We start from the raw sequence: 16,738 nt of genomic DNA on the forward strand, positions 1-16,738 counted from the left end.
CTAGCATGACCCTGGATGAAATCCTAATACTTGCATATTCAGACAAACTATCAAATGACTGAGCAAAGCAAATGGAACTAGCCTTTACCAAACTCACCACTAAGAAGGAAGTCTGTGACTCCAGGCCAATGAAAATTGAATCAATTGCTAGAAAACAAGTACTTCGTACACGACCCAGGCCAAGTAATGCTGAATTTCTGATTAAGGGTCTTTTGGATTGTGTGAGTTCTCAATGCACTTGCCATAGGATGCCCCACAAGGGGTGAGACCTGGCCAAATTGTCAGCACTTCAACCATTTTGCAATGGTTTGCGGAACAGGCTGCCACCTGTCCGCACCGCCCATGAGAGTGCCGCATGATGCCAAGGACAGTGCTCCCTCAGAACTGACATTGACACTACAACACCTGCGTGGTCCATCCTCCACCTTTGCCAACATAGCTGACAAGGAAGAAGAAGAGGAAAAATTCCTCATCTCATGCACATTAGAGACCAAAGAACGATGTGGAAGATCAAGACCAACATGCGAAATTCAAGTAGCCAGGATGACAGTAACCTCACTAATAGACAATGGGGCATCAGTCAACATGATTAGCAAACAACAGATTGAAACACTACAACCTCAGCCCTTGTTACTGCTCACTCGAGGCAAAATATTTGCCAACGGAGGGACCTCAACACTACCTCTAGAAGGTGTGTTCAAGAGCTCCATTTATCACACTGGCACGATATGTGATGCTAAGTTCTACTCCGCAGAGGAGGGATGGAAACTCTGCGAAGCTGTTCCATCACCGAGAAGCTTAAACATAGCCAATTTACAACTGTGATCCACTCGAGGAGCATAAATGAAGTAGCACTGACGTTCCTTCACCTATTCACAGGTCTTGGCAAACTAAAGATACCGCCTCTGTCACTCTCCATTGACACAAAAATCAAACCTGTTGTTCTTCAGCATCATAGGATCCCCTTTCACCTTCAACCAGTGGTGGAAGCAGAGTTTAGTGAAGGCTGCCATTTCATTACAACATTTTCAACAAATGTTGGACTCTGGCGGTACTACTGCCCTAACATCGGTGTATCATGAGCAGCAGAATTTTTCCAAAATGCGATTCAAGAAGTTCTATCCTGGTTTGAAGGTTTCATAAACATCAACACCTTTTTGATGTATGTGCCCACCATCCCAGGTCACAATAACAGACTGAAAGTCACCCTCCAAAGAATCAGCAACATGGGGTTCACCCTCAAAAAAGCTAAATGCCACTACTTACAGTAGAAAGTAGAGTTCCATGGTTACATTTTCCATAGAGAAGAAATACGAGTGGACCCAGCAAAAATGGCAGGGATTATAGAAGCTAAACCCTTGCTATCTCTGTAAGAGGTCAGGAGTGACCCGGGCATAGCTACATTCTGTGGGAAGTTCATCGCCAAACGGGCAACACTGGCTGGTCCATTTCAAGAACTTACAAAAACAAACAACCTGGACCTGGGGAAAGAATGAGGAAGACACCTTCCAAAACATTAAAGACGCCCTGTTTCAAGACAGCATAATGACAAACTTTAACCCCACTGGGGATTCAGAACTCATTATCAACACCAGCCCCATTGGGCTCAGAGCTGTCCTAATGCAGCATACCAGAGCAGATAAATGGAAGCCAATTGCTTTTACAAGTAGGGTCCTCACAGATACAGAAAAACGATATCCGTACATAGAGTACGAAACACTCACAATCAAATGGGATTGCACCAATGTTTACCCTTACCTGTACGGATAGTCCTTTGCAGTCACGAGATACCACAAACCACTGATCCCTTTATTCTGTGTGACTGCGCCACACCCTCCACCATGGATAGAAAGTGAGGGCTCAAATTACAAAAATACCAATTAACACTTGGGTATATAGATGTCTGCACCAACCCTGATGACTACTTCTCTCAACACCCCCAAACTTCTAACTTGGTAATAAAATATGTAAGTTCCAGAATGAGTAAATATTCAGAGTGGGTTGCCTTGTCAAATGTCCTCAGCATTAAACTGGGCAACATTGCAGAAGCAATGAGGGCTGACTCCTCTCCTCAACAGACATGTACAGCAGTACATTCCAGCCAATGGAGAGATTTTCTGCGTAGTGTCTGCAAGTGTGTCTGAGAAAGCAACAGAGTACTGAAGGCTCTGTGTCGTGTGTGTGATAAACTCAGCACCATGGATGATGTAGTTGTTTACGTGGGCATTGGTTAGTCATACCCTGCGCCCTAATACCACAAATACTATGCCTAAGTCACACATGACATCAAAGCACGACTAAAATCAAAGCCAGACTAAAAGAGTACGTCTGGTTCCGAGTCGTGGAAATCGGCATTGAGGAGATGGTTGCAAGGTGCCCCCTGTGGAAACCTACCAGCAGACCTGAGAGGCCCTTACCTGTCATCACCAGAGAACCCTGTGCCATCACATCAGTGTAGAATTTGGGTTGTTACCTCATGAGCCCCGCACGTTAATGGACTTCGGTGCATTTCCTAATTTGCCTGTGATAGAGATAGTGGCCAACACCAATTTTGAACAGGCACATTGTTGCTTAGACAAGATCTTTGCCATATTTGTCTCCCAAGGACACTGAAAATGGAGAATGGTCCACCATTCCAAGGGAGTGATTTTTTAAATTTTCTCGAATCCCAGAACATGACACATCAAAGGATCACATCCCAGTGGGCCAGTGCTCAGCCTTTCCACCCAAGATGATGGTGCCTGACACTGCTCCACTGAGGGAAAGTGCTGTCCCAGGTAAACAATAGTAGAGCCAAAGCACCCAACCGATGTAGTCACCCTTCCAAGGCCCCTGCATGAGTTAACCAAACATAGTGGCCGCTGTAATGCAATAAAAATATTAATATGAAGTAGCGGAAACACCTCGTCTTCCTGGCCCTGTATTCCGATAGAATTTAAAGCCAATAAGAAATCTAAACTCCTAGACTGGCCATTGGCGACTCACCCATGGCCAGTCAGTGTGTTCCGCCAACAGCACTTATTGTCTGCTTGCTATCTGATGGATGCTTGTATCCTCTCCTTCCCAATATTGGTGGTAGTTGTGGCCTACTGTTGTGCAGGTGCTTTTTTGCTACTTATTAGTGGGAGTCTCACCTCCTCAAGCAGGAGATTGACAGAGCTCAGGCCTCGCCTTAAAGCGCTAGGATGCAAGACGAACCAGTTATCACTTCCTGAGGACACCCCGATTTTCTGAGGAAACAGATTCAGTGACCAAGGAAGTTCACTGTGTTTTTTAGGTGCATCACAGTTGTGAGAGGTACACGGACTGTAAGGCTGGATGCTGACTAGCCTCTGTTACAAATGACTAAGTTGTAGTCAGACTCCCCCCTTTCCTCTCGGACCCTACATCAACACCAACCACCTGTGGAGTCCCCCAGGGGTCATCCCTCAGCCCTACGTTCATCAACGTCTACATGGCTCCGCTCGCCCCCATCATCAGAACCTACGGACTCAACATTGTGACATACGCAGACGACTCCCAACTCATCCTCTCCTTATCCAATGAACTCAACACCGCCAGACACGATTTTCAAGAATGCATGGAAGCCGTCGCCAAATGGATGAAAAACAGCTGCCTTCAACTAAACACCAACAAAACAGAAGTACTCATCATGGGCCCACACCCCGACGCCTGGAACAACACGTGGTGGCCCCCCCACCCTCTGAAATGTGCCCACCCCCACGGACCATGCACGCAACCTGGAAATCATCCTGGACTCCGAACTCAAAATGGACCGCCAGATTAACGCCGTCTCATCCTTCTGCTTCCACACCCTCCGCCTCCTACCCAAGAACTTCAAATGCATCCCCCTCGAACACAGAAAGACCGTCACTCTCGCCCTGGTCACCAGCGGACTTGACTACGGCAAAGCACTCTATGCCGGAATAAACAAAAACCTCAAATGCAATGTTGTGTGTCACGTGACACACTGTTGATGTCCGTAGGCTTACACACATGCCTACAACCTGCCACCGGATGTGGCATTAGGATATAATTGAAGATGTCAGTGCAGCTGTGCATGGATACCTCCTCCCCTACAGATTCCGAGGTCCTGATTCACAAAGGTAAACTTCAACTTTTGTGTAAGTTTATGCTTTTTCAGTATTCACAAAACTGTATTTTAATAGTAAGTTTACGAGCACGGAGGCTCCGCAGAAGGGTCAGAGAACTCCGCACAATAAAAGGTAGGGCGGGCCTATCTTTTTTTTTTGTGCACAGTCCTTCGCACTGATAAACTCACTATTATTAAAATGCAGTTTTTAGAATATTGAAAAAGCGTAAACTCGCACAAAAGTTCAAGTTTACCTTAGTGAATCAGGCCCCATGTGTCTGTCTTTCTTGGGGCCTTGGCTCCATGCGCCGACATCACATAGATGGACTTGGACTGTCTTTCCCCATTCAACACAACTCTACTGCTCCCTAGCTCGGAATTTGCTGGTTAAATAAGCCTACGTACATTCATCCTTCATTGGGAATTTGCAGGGCCACTGGAATTATGTGGCAGGAGAGGGCCACATTATGTGGCAGGGTTGAGTAAATTTTGCAACAAGAAAAGACACATTATGCAACATAATGAGGCACATTTTGTAATAGTATTACTTCATTTATTTGTCATTTTTAAACTTGGCAACACTGTCCGACCATTGGTTGCACCCCATTAGGACCAATTTAACACCAAAATTTACCAATAGGCAACAGAAAGTTGACCATTCCAGCTTTGCAAAGTGCCTTCCACCACGCGGCAGCATGTCACTGCATTTTTAGTAACTTTTGAACTGTTTGAGCTAGAAACTATTTTTTTTTTTGTTGCAATACGCAGATTATGTGGCAGATGATGGATTATGTAGCAAATGTATAATTAAGCGAAAAGCGCCACACAATCACTTAATTCCAATGGCCCTGGGAATAAGTAACCAAAAAAGGGTGTTCTGTTTTCTAATGAATGCAAATGTGTTAGGATGAAATTGTGAATTGGGTCTGCATTGTGGCATTTCATTAGTACCTCCCATTTCGTGAGTAAGTAAAACTGATGTCATAATAATCTAATGAATTAGCTACAGATATTTAAATGAGGCCTTGCAAGAATCCACTGAATTAGATCTGCATTTACAAACATCTGTATATGACATTGGCCAGCAAGTTGCATAAAATACCCACCTTTAGGTGTCGCACGCCAACTTCTGGAGGTGTTCCACGCACTGCTGGAACGACAATCAGCCCAAACGCTGTTGCCTCTTGCGATTACTTTGCTAGCATCTCAGGAGAGCATCACAGCTCTTTGCAGGTGTGAAGGGCGCATACCAAGCAGCACTTACCCATTTATCAACAGCCAGCCCCTACTCAGAAAACTTTGCAAAACATGTGACACAATAGAAGATCAATAGACTCTCCTCTTAATTGATGGGCTACTGAGCCAAAAAAAGAGCTATTAATAAATAACGTGAGTTGGAGAATAGATCTGAGAAGGAGAGTTGCACGTTTAAGACATGATGTCCAGGGATGGAGAGAAACCAGTGCTCCACAGGGAAAGGAAAGTGTCAGGAGAGCTGTGCTTGCCAGAGGAAGCTGTCTAGGAGAATTGGAGGCGCTAAATTGGGGCTGGCAGCATATATGACTCAATGCCCGAAAACAGGAACATAAGCATTAAATATTGATTTTTTCCTGTACGGTTTTCTGCTTGCTTTTAGTTTTCTTCCTTACAACAGCAAAGTAGACAATAACGTCAAGTCTGGCGCTAATTAAACGGACTGCGGTACTTTCCATGTCTTTCTTTGTGTGTCTCATTCTATTTCCTGGGCTGTACCCCCTTCAAACATGCCCACCCTTCCTCTGTTCGTACTACATGCATTTTAATCATCCTCAAACTGTACATTTTCTGATACCTATTACTGAACTAAATACAAACTATTTACAAAGGGGCCGATTCACAGAACTAACTTAAGACAAAATCCCTAAACTTACTACTTTTGGTATTCACAGAAGTTAGGATTTTGTCTTAAGTTTGTTTTAAGACAGACTTAAGACAGACTTAAGACAAACATAAGACTAAATCCTAACTTCTGTGAATACCAAAAGTAGTAGGTTTAGGATTTTGTCTTAAGTCTGTCTTAAGTCTGTCTTAAGACAAATTTAAGACAAAATCCTAACTTCTGTGAATACCAAAAGTAGTAAGTTTAGGATTTTGTCTTAAGTTAGTTCTGTGAATCGGGACCAAAGATGGTACAATTCATATGCTTTTCACACATTCATGTAGGGGACTTACATGTATACCTTTTTTTATCCCAATGCTAATTTGGCTGCATGCTGGTTTGCTGTAAGCACTCTTATTCAGAACTCCATACACTTACACAATTGTATAGGCAATGATCCCATGGCACAGTATTAATTTGACGGTATGCATACTTTTCACCACACTGCAAACGTTGACTGACATTTCGCTGCATGCCCTGCAGCGCCTAATTAAATGCACTTTAGTTTGATATGGTGAAATATCAGTGGGATGGAGGGATGAGGGTGGTGGGGTATGGGTGGGGTAACAAGGGTACAGGAGGACAGCCCCCCATAACAAAAAATAAAAAAAGTGAATCACCAGGGGAGGCTGGGGGAGGGGTGAGAGTTGGGGGGGGGGGTTGGATCCCGGCATCGAGAGGTGGGTTGTCATTCTGAGCTTCCCCAGTGTCTTTAAAAGCCCCTAAAAGTTGTGGGGTACTCTATTGGGATACCGGCAATCATAGGCAGATGTCTACTCTTTCCAGCATGTTCCCTACTGCTGCTATTTTTGATCTCCCCTCTCTCTGGATTTCATTGTGAAGCATAGTACATGGTCAGGCTTTTGATACCCATTGCATGGACGGGCTGATACGTCTAACCAGTTTTTGTACTGCAAGAGAGAAACTCACAGACAAAGACTTGGGGGCATATTATCAAGAATGGCGGTAAAATTATCGGCGGTTTAGCGGCAGGAAATGCTGCTAAAGCGGCGATAATGGGCTTGATAATATGTCCTTGTGAATTCGAATAGAAGCCCATGTTCTGGTGTTAGCATGGGCTTCTATTGGAATTCTCTACGGCATATTATCAAGCCCATTTTTGCCGTTTTAGCTGCAGTTTCCTGCGATCATTTTAACGCCGTTCCTTGATAATATGCCCCGAAGTTAGTAAGACGTGAGGCCAATGTTCAAAAACTTTCCAAAAGGAGGTCAGTGGAGTCCAAGCTGCCAAGAACAGGAATTTACAACTACTCCCCTGGCCAACAAACAAGCCTCCACCCAGTGGCACTTTTGATGCTTGCGTGCTACTTTCTCTTGCGAGTCCTGATTCTGAGCTCGCTTCACATGCAGTGCCAATCTACATGATGTCTGTAGACCTGAAGGCCTGCCTTGCCACACATCTGTTACCTAACTTGCATTGATGGCACAGTGAGTCCAGTGAGAGTGCACAACTTTTCGCCAAACCTGACCATTGAGCCTACAGCCAGCACCCCTGCAGCATCCTTTCTTCATGTGATGTGAGGATCTGACAAGGTTGGTGAGCTGACAACCTGCACACCTGCTGCACCTTTCTTAGTGATGTGAGAACCTCTTATGGCCATTGGGCAAGAGTACTGCATCTTTGCCACAAATCCCTTGGTCTGGTAGTAACTACCAGCGTACCCCAGAGTATGCACTGCTGCCTCCTATCCTAAAATGCCAGTCTTTCCCCTGAGCAGCAAGCCCCTCAAAAAGCATGACCGCCCTGTTCAGTCTGGATCATACCAATGCAGTCCCTATTCTCTTCTCCCATGAAGCCATATGGCAAGGATGCAAATATGGCAACCAGTTTTTGAACTGTATTCAGATCTGCTGCACATGCAGATTTTTTGCTTGGCTGTTAGAAGGGTAATAGCACCAGTAAAGGAGGAGTAATACAAAATGAAACTCAGCCCTGCAGAATGTGATGATGGACCCCTGAGTCTCCCATATCTCACAGATATTTATTGACTTTGGACTTCATGGGACGCCCTTGACTGGTTGGGGTCCCCATGCGCCACAGGGGCAGCAGGCTTCTGCGTTACACCCCTGACTCAATGTACTCTTGCAATTTGTGTACAAAGGGAACATAGTGAAGGACAGAGTAGGCAAGATACTGTTTCAGACGAATGCTAAATGCCAGTACCTGGTATGGTGGTACTTGGAATTTGAGTGTGCTTGCAGCGGTACCTGCGGTTTGCGGTTCCAGGGACAACAACACTACTTGCTTGAAGGATTTTGTTGTAATGTCATTTCTTGTCTTCCTCCGTCCAGCCTGAGTATATTTAGAATGTTATATGATGTCACAGAATGTGGGGTGACTCATGTGAGCCAGTTGACTTCAGGCTAAGCAGAAGGAAGCTGCTCCTGGTGGGCCCTTCATACCAACTTACTTACGGGCCTACCTACTACCTTTGCTACTTACCTTATCTCCTCTATAACTGAACCATCTAATAAATTACAACTTGGAACTACTACCTGGACTCTTGTGGAGTTTCTACTACGACAGATTTCCCATCTGCTCCTGAGTTGGGTTGGCTTGATATGAATAAATGTGGTTCCATATACCCTCCAGTTCGTGCTAATCCAAGATGATTGATACATACAGGAGACACCCCTCTGTTTTGATTACACCTGCTTTGTCGCTAGACAGCACCGTGTCCTTGCTGCAGCCGTAGTACTTCCCACCAGCAACGCGCATGTAGGAGCGATAGCAGTGTCTCCTTGCTGGTCCCACAGCACGGCATCCTTGTGTCAGGTACCCCACAAGACTCACCTGGGCTTGTGAAGCAATCCCGCAGAGACAACACAAACCACCGCCCCTGGTCCCAACAAAACCCCGCGGGGAGTAACACCCGACAAGGATGAGATGGATCCAGGGATGGGGGCCAAAGGAACCAGGGAAGTGGCTTTGGTGGTAGGGACGTTGGGAAGGGTCTTGGCACAGCTGAGGGAACAAGAAATGCCTGATTAGGACTAAGTACTGTGCTCGTGCTGAAAACACCCCACAAGACACATGCAGACAGGAGCCCCTGTTTCTGACACTCACCACAACTCGTTGTTTGGGTTGACTCAATGAAGAGGTCTGTGAAGTGTCGTCCAGGAGCCTTTCATCCGTGGCAAGGAAAACGAAAATAAGGCGCTTCTGCGCCAGGATCATCAAAGAACCAAAAGAACTCAAAGGAAGGCGCTTCTGCGCTGAAAGGGAGTCACGAACAAGAACTCCAGGGTAAGCGCTATAGCGCGGCCCAAAATGTACAATGCTCCCACGCTTTAGGCGTGTAGGAAACAAGCAGTAGCGCTCCTGCGCCACCGTCCAAAATAAAGGAATGTCCAAGTACAAAGTCAAAGCGCTCCTGCGCTATGGTCAAAACAACTGAGGAACCAGGGTGTTGAAAGTTAAAGCGCACCTGCGCTTCTTACTGCAAACAGGCAGTAGCGCTCCAGCGCCACTGCTAACCAAACGAACAAAGGCAGGAAAGTAGCTGCGTGCCTTCGCAGCTGCTTCCAAAACGTGCTATCAGCAGCGCTCCTGCACGGCTGACATCCGACAGTACAACACAGCAAGCAGTCACGTAACGCGTGAGAAAGGAAGCGTTACCGTGACTCGAAGTGACCTCCGACGTCTGCTGGGCTGAAGCGCGGCTGCAGGGAAGTATCAGAAGCACCGATCCGGCGGGCTTCACACATTTTAAGCATGTTCCCCCGGAAGTGCTTGTTGAAGACGTTGTGGTGGAGGACTAGACCGGGACTCCACTTCCGGAAGTGAGTATCCCGATGCCTGCATGCGTCCTGTGGCGCCCAGGACAGCGGAAAGCCGCCACACGACAGTACCCCCCCCTCAAAACAGAACCCCCACCCGGGAGTCAGAGAAAGGAAGCAGGGCGTGGGCTCAGAGGGTGGCTCAGATGGAAGGCTCGGACCAGAACAGGGGCATGACGGATATGGGACCGAGGTTCCCAGGACCGTTCCTCAGGACGGTAACCCTTCCAGTCAATGAGGTAGAACAACCGCCCCCTGGTACGACGGGAACCCAGAATGGCCCTGACCTCATACTCCACATGGTCCTCCACTACCACCGGAGAAGGAGGAGAGGAAATGGTGCAGTCAGGATGGACCGCACGCAAAAGAGAGACATGGAAGACCGGGTGCATCTTCATGTGAGCCGGGAGCGACAGTCTCATTGCCACGGGGTTGATCACCTTCTCAACGACAAAAGGACCTACGAACCGAGGCAGCAACTTCTTGGGACCATGCACGTTGAGATGTCGAATGGAGAGCCACACCTTGTCGCCGGTGCGATACTCGGGTTCTTTCTGCCTGTCAGCATCAGCGTGTGCTTTGTAGGCGTCCTTTAGTTTGGCTAGCTCGAACCTAGCTTGTTGCCAGAGTTGACACAGTGTCTTGTGATAAGCCCGAACCGTAGGCAAAGGACTCTCCGCTGGAATGTCCCACGCCGAGGTGGGGGGGTGTTTCCCTTGTAGGCAGAAAAAAGGGGACATCCCAATGGCGGAGTGTTTGCTGTTGTTGTAAGCGTACTCTGCCATCCATAGCACATCGGACCATTCTCTCTCAACCGTGAGCAACAAACAGCGCAGGTATTGCTCCATGGTGTGGTTGGTTCTTTCCGCTTGCCCGTCTGTCTGGGGATGGTAGGCAGAAGAGAGACGAACGTCCATCTCCATGAGTCTGCACACTGCCCTCCAGAAACGGGACACGAATTGCGACCCCTGGTCCGTTATCACCACCTCAGGAACGCCATGGAGGCGAACCACGTTGTTCACGAACACCAATGCCAGTTCTGCCGCGGTGGGGACCTTGGGCAGAGGTACGAAATGGGCCATCTTGGTGAGGTGGTCCACCACGGTTAGCACTGTGGTATGGCCGGTTTTGGTCAGTGGAAGCTCTACCACGAAATCCATAGAAATGGTGTGCCAAGGATACGGAGGCACCGGGATGGGACGGAGATGGCCCACTGGGGTCTCAGACCTGTTCTTGCCTAGTAGGCATATGGTACAACGGGAGACGTGGTTTCTTGTGTCGGTTTCTACTGTTGGCCACCAGAACTGTCTTTGTATCAGATCAAGCGTTTTGTGGTATCCCGGATGGCCAGAGATAACATGGTCATGACACATCTGGATCGCTCGTTGTTGACAGGGTTCCCTAGGCAGGTACAACTTGTTTCCTTTAACCAGGAATCCGTTTTCACGAACCACGCCTTCGTGTCCATGCACTAGAGCCGCTGGATCTATTCCGTCCGTGTCCTTCCGTAACTGGGTCATGAAGTCCGTGGAGGCCAATACACCCTGGAAGTGGTCGTCCAAGATGACGGGAATCGGTTCTGTGTTTTCGGTGGCGTCCTCGGACTCGTCCAATCTTGAGAGAGCATCCGCCTTGGCGTTGTCCTTTCCGGGTCGGTAGGTGATGGTGAAGTTGTATTCATTAAAGAACAGGGTCCATCGTAACTGTCGGGCGGTAAGGGCGCGTGCTGAGCGTAAGAACTGCAAGTTCCTGTGGTCCGTGTAGATGGTGACCATGTGTTTTGCGTCCTTCAGGTAATGACGCCATTCCTCGAACGCCGTCTGGATTGCCAGGAGCTCCCTGTCTGACACTGTGTAGTTCTTTTCTGCCGGCTGTAGTTTCTCGGAATAAAAGTCCACCGGATGTAGCTGTCCGGTGTTGGCATCCCTCTGTGACAACACGCCTCCCAAGGCGTCCTTCGAGGCGTCTGCCTCTACCATGAAAGGCTGTCCGGCGTCTGGATGTATCAGCACCGGGGCTGTTGTGAACCGTCTCTTTAGTTCCTGGAACGCGTAGTCTGCTTTCTGGTCCCAACAAAAGCGTTGTCCTTTGCGTAATAAGCGCGAGATAGGCGCCACCATACCGGAGAACCCAGTGATAAAACGGCGGTAGTAGTTGGCATACCCCAAGAACCGCTGCACCCCTTTCACGGAGTCCGGCGTGGGCCAAAGAAGGATGGCCTCTACCTTCTTGTTATCCATCTGTATGCCGGCTGGGGTGATGACATGTCCCAGGAACTCCACAGAAGTAACGTGGAATACGCTTTTCTCCAGTTTCACGTATAGTCGGTGTTTCCCTAGTTGTCTTAGAACCGAACGTACGTGCTGTACGTGCTCGGTGATGGTCTGTGAGAAGATCAAGATATCGTCTATGTACACGATACAGAAGACGTCGAGGAACTCCCTCAATACCTCATCTATGAAGTATTGGAACGCTGCGGGGGCGTTGCAGAGTCCGAAAGGCATGACCTGGTACTCAAACAGGCCGAATTTGGTCCGGAAGGCGGTCTTCCATTCGTCACCCTTCCGGACCCTGACCAGATGGTAGGCACCCCGCAGATCCAGTTTGGTATAAACTGAGGCGTTCTTGACTTGGTCCAGGAGGTTGGAGATGAGCGGAAGCGGGTATCGTTTTTTGACCGTGATTGTGTTCATCGCCCTGAAGTCGATGCAGGTCCTCAGGTCCCCTTCCTTCTTCGACATGAAGAAAAGGGGAGATGACACCGGGGACCTGGAATGGCGGATGAACCCGTTTTCCAAGTACTCATCCAGATAGGAACGTAGATGGACGTTCTCTTTTTCGGTAAGGGAATAGATCCTGCTACAGGGTAATGTAGAGCCGGGTATCATATCTATCCGACAATCGAAGGAGCGATGCGGTGGTAAGGTGTTGGCTCCCTTTTTATCGAACACTTCTGCCAGATCCTGATAGTCCTCTGGTACTTCGGCCTGAGACACCATTCCCATGCCTTGTCCTGGTAATGACCGAGCTTGTATGGAACGGATACCATGCATGTTGTCCTCTTCGTAGCAGGTGCTACAGCAGTGTTCAGAATCCAGACTGATTACCCGCGATACCCAGTCGACTCGGGGATTGTGGTGTACCAGCCATGGCAGTCCCAGGATGACCTTAAACTGAGGTGCGTCTATGACGTCGAAGCTGATGGATTCGCATGATTGTTCGTGAAGCACATTGTCATGGCTTCGGTCTGATGCCTGATGAGACCGGAGGTCAGATCCGTACCGTCGACGGCCTTTACCGTTTCTGGTTGTTTTTTGGGCACCGTACTCATTCCCAGGGTTTGCGAGTAGACGGTGTCGATAAAGTGGCCGGTGGCTCCGGAATCAAGCATCGCGATGACATTCCAAGAGGCGCCTGTTTGGTTCCACAAGGTCACTTCCATGCCTATGTGATGGTTGCCATCGAAGACTGCAGGGATCGCTGTAGTGCAGGAAGAAAAACCCAGAGGACGGACCCCCATGTCTACTGGATTGTCTCGTTTCCCGCCTTGTTTCCTTTATCGATGGGCAAGACGAAGGGCCGTTTGTTCCGTGTGCGGCTTTGTCTCACCGGGCACTCCCTGACGAAGTGACCGCTCTTACCGCAATAGAGGCACTGGTTCTGTTTCCTCCTTCTTTCTCTCTCTTGGCTGGTTAGGGCCCCTCTAATGCCGCCGATCTGCATAGGTTCCTGGGTGTCGCTAGGCGAGGGAGCATCCCCCTTGCTTTTCTCGGAGGCCTTCTCAGAGAATGGGAGGAAACGGTTGTCGCTGTTTTTCCCTTTTTCGGTTTTCCTCTCTTGCAACCGGAAATTCATCTTGACCACCATGTCGATGAACGGCCCTATCATGTCTGGGGGGTCGGGGTGTTGGGCAATAAGATCCTTCAGGTCATCCCGCAACCCTCGGTAAAACACCGACACCTTTTTGTCCTCAGGCCACTGCGCCTCGATAACCAGGCGGCTGAAGGTCGTGATATAGTGAAGCAGTTCACTGTTTCCTTGCTTTAACCCAAGCAGCTGGTTGTCTGCGGCTTGTACAAACGTATGGCGAGCGAACATCCGTCGCATGGTCTCTTTGAACGTTGGTAAGTGGTTTAGCATGGGGTCGTCGTTTTCAACCAGCGAGATGGACCACTGTGCGGCGTCCCCGCCCATGTAGGACAGTATGAATGCCACCTTTAATGCATCGTCAGGGAAGGCAGCTGTTCTGGCCATGAAATGCAGATGGCATTGGTGGATAAAGACGCCATACTTGGTGCTGTCGCCATAGGAGCGTTCGGGTGGAGCCAGTTGCACCGGGTGAGGCGTGATGACCTGGATAGCCGTGTCCTGACCGGTGGCAGAGGAGGACCCTTCAAAGGAGAACGTAGGCGGTCTAAGCAACCCCTCTTGTCGGGCTCTGGGACTAGGAGTGGTTCCCCAGGGGTTGGTGAAGCCAGCCGCCACTTGGCCCTGTAGGGCCGTCATATCTTGGCGTAAGCTGAGGTTCTCTGCCTGCATGGCAGCCAGCAAGGCTGCTATGTCCTGCAGTGTTACCTCCGGTTCTCCCATGTTGTCTGGGCAGAATGTATGAACGTGGGCTTCTGATTCTGTCAGGTACCCCACAAGACTCACCTGGGCTTGTGAAGCAATCCCGCAGAGACGACACAAACCACCGCCCCTAGTCCCAACAAAACCCCGCGGGGAGTAACACCCGACAAGGATGAGATGGATCCAGGGATGGGGGCCAAGGGAACCAGGGAAGTGGCTTTGGTGGTAGAGACGTTGGGAAGGGTCTTTGCACAGCTGAGGGAACAAGAAATGCCTGATTAGGACTAAGTACTGTGCTCGTGCTGAAAACACCCCACAAGACACATGCAGACAGGAGCCCCTGTTTCTGACACTCACCACAACTCGTTGTTTGGGTTGACTCAATGAAGAGGTCTGTGAAGTGTCGTCCAGGAGCCTTTCATCCGTGGCAAGGAAAACGAAAATAAGGCGCTTCTGCGCCAGGATCATCAAAGAACCAAAAGAACTCAAAGGAAGGCGCTTTTGCGCTGAAAGGGAGTCACGAACAAGAACTCCAGGGTAAGCGCTATAGCGCGGCCCAAAATGTACAATGCTCCCATGCTTTAGGCGTGTAGGAACCAAGCAGTAGCGCTCCTGCGCCACCGTCCAAAACAAAGGAATGTCCAAGTACAAAGTCAAAGCGCTCCTGCGCTATGGTCAAAACAACTGAGGAACCAGGGTGTTGAAAGTTAAAGCGCACCTGCGCTTCTTACTGCAAACAGGCAGTAGCGCTCCAGCGCCACTGCTAACCAAACGAACAAAGGCAGGAAAGTAGCTGCGTGCCTTTGCAGCGGACTCCTAAACGTGCTATCAGCAGCGCTCCTGCGCGGCTGACATCCGACAGTACAACACAGCAAGCAGTCACGTAACGCGTGAGAAAGGAAGCGTTGCCGTGACTCGAAGTGACCTCCGACGTCTGCTGGGCTGAAGCGCGGCTGCAGGGAAGTATCAGAAGCACCGATCCGGCGGGCTTCATGCATTTTAAGCGTGTTCCCCCGGAAGTGCTTGTTGAAGACGTTGTGGTGGAGGACTAGACCGGGACTCCACTTCCGGCCGGAAGTGAGTATCCCGATGCCTGCATGCGTCCTGTGGCGCCCGGGACAGCGGAAAGCCGCCACACGACACCGTGGCACTGCCCAACAACGGTGGTGTGTATGAAGGATGGCACTATGTTCTTGAAGCCACTGTGATCCACTCCACTAATGGTGAAGGGATCTAGAACTGCTTTATTGTTCTTTCAGGAGCCATGGTCTTGCTCAGCACATGGAGATGTTTATAGGGTTCACCTCCTGCTAATTGGTGCTCCCTGCCTGATATGGATATGGGTGTGTGATATGTTGGATATGTCTGAGTTCTACCTGTACCCTGGTACTACCCAATAAGAAAGCTAAATGAACAGGGCACAATAAAGTTGAACTTCTCTGCCCCTTGGCACAGCTTGCCTGAGCTACAAGTAACCTGCCTGAGGGCACACTATGTTATTCCTGTTATCCCTCCAACTATGATGGTGCACACCGCAGATGGCTGCTTTTGAGGAAAATCCTTGTGTATTTGCTGCCCTAGTGGTGGTGTCTGACAACCATAGTCTGCAGTGGGACACCAAGCTATTCTAGCTCCACCAGTGATACTTTCCAAAGTTGGTGTTTCGCACAAATTACTCCCATGCCCCTGTTGTAATGCCGGTCAAAGTTCCATAATGTAAATGATTTAACCCTGGACCCAAAATGGCAAAAGAGACTAGGTAGGAACTCCCCTTTAACATGTCAGTGTGCAGCGTGGTGTACATTATCCTCTTGATACCAATCATCCTCCCCTTTAAATGAAGATAGTTGACAAATAGGTTGTACCCTCATGTGATGATTCTACATTCCAGAAATGGAGATTGTCCATAAAACGTCCATAAGGGATCCTTTAAATGTTGATATTTTATTTAATTATTCATGCGTTTATTCAGTTTAGTGCTCTAAGTTCATGCGCACACAACTTTAGTGCGAAAAGAATTTCAATTTGTAATCTCCTCGAATATTAGGGCGTTATGCGCCTGAGAAGTTAGGAGATAAAGGAATCCCGGTCCGGCCTCCATGGTCATCTTCCCAATTAACCAGGGCGTGACACCAAAATCATAAAGACAACAGTATCTGGTTCCAGCCTCAGCAGTCGTTGATATGCGGGAAAATTATGAACTGAAAATCTTTATGCAAGTCAAGTCAATAAAAACTTTATTTGGCCAAGTTCTGGCCATAAAAGTAAATTTTACATAAAACACGTACATTTTAGATTAAAATAATTTCATAATAAAAGACATGTTCTAACAACCCAGGTCATAATTATTAGCCCCC

This window comes from Lissotriton helveticus, chromosome 9, assembly GCF_964261635.1.
Source record: "Lissotriton helveticus chromosome 9, aLisHel1.1, whole genome shotgun sequence".
Taxonomy (NCBI): Eukaryota; Metazoa; Chordata; class Amphibia; order Caudata; family Salamandridae; genus Lissotriton; species Lissotriton helveticus.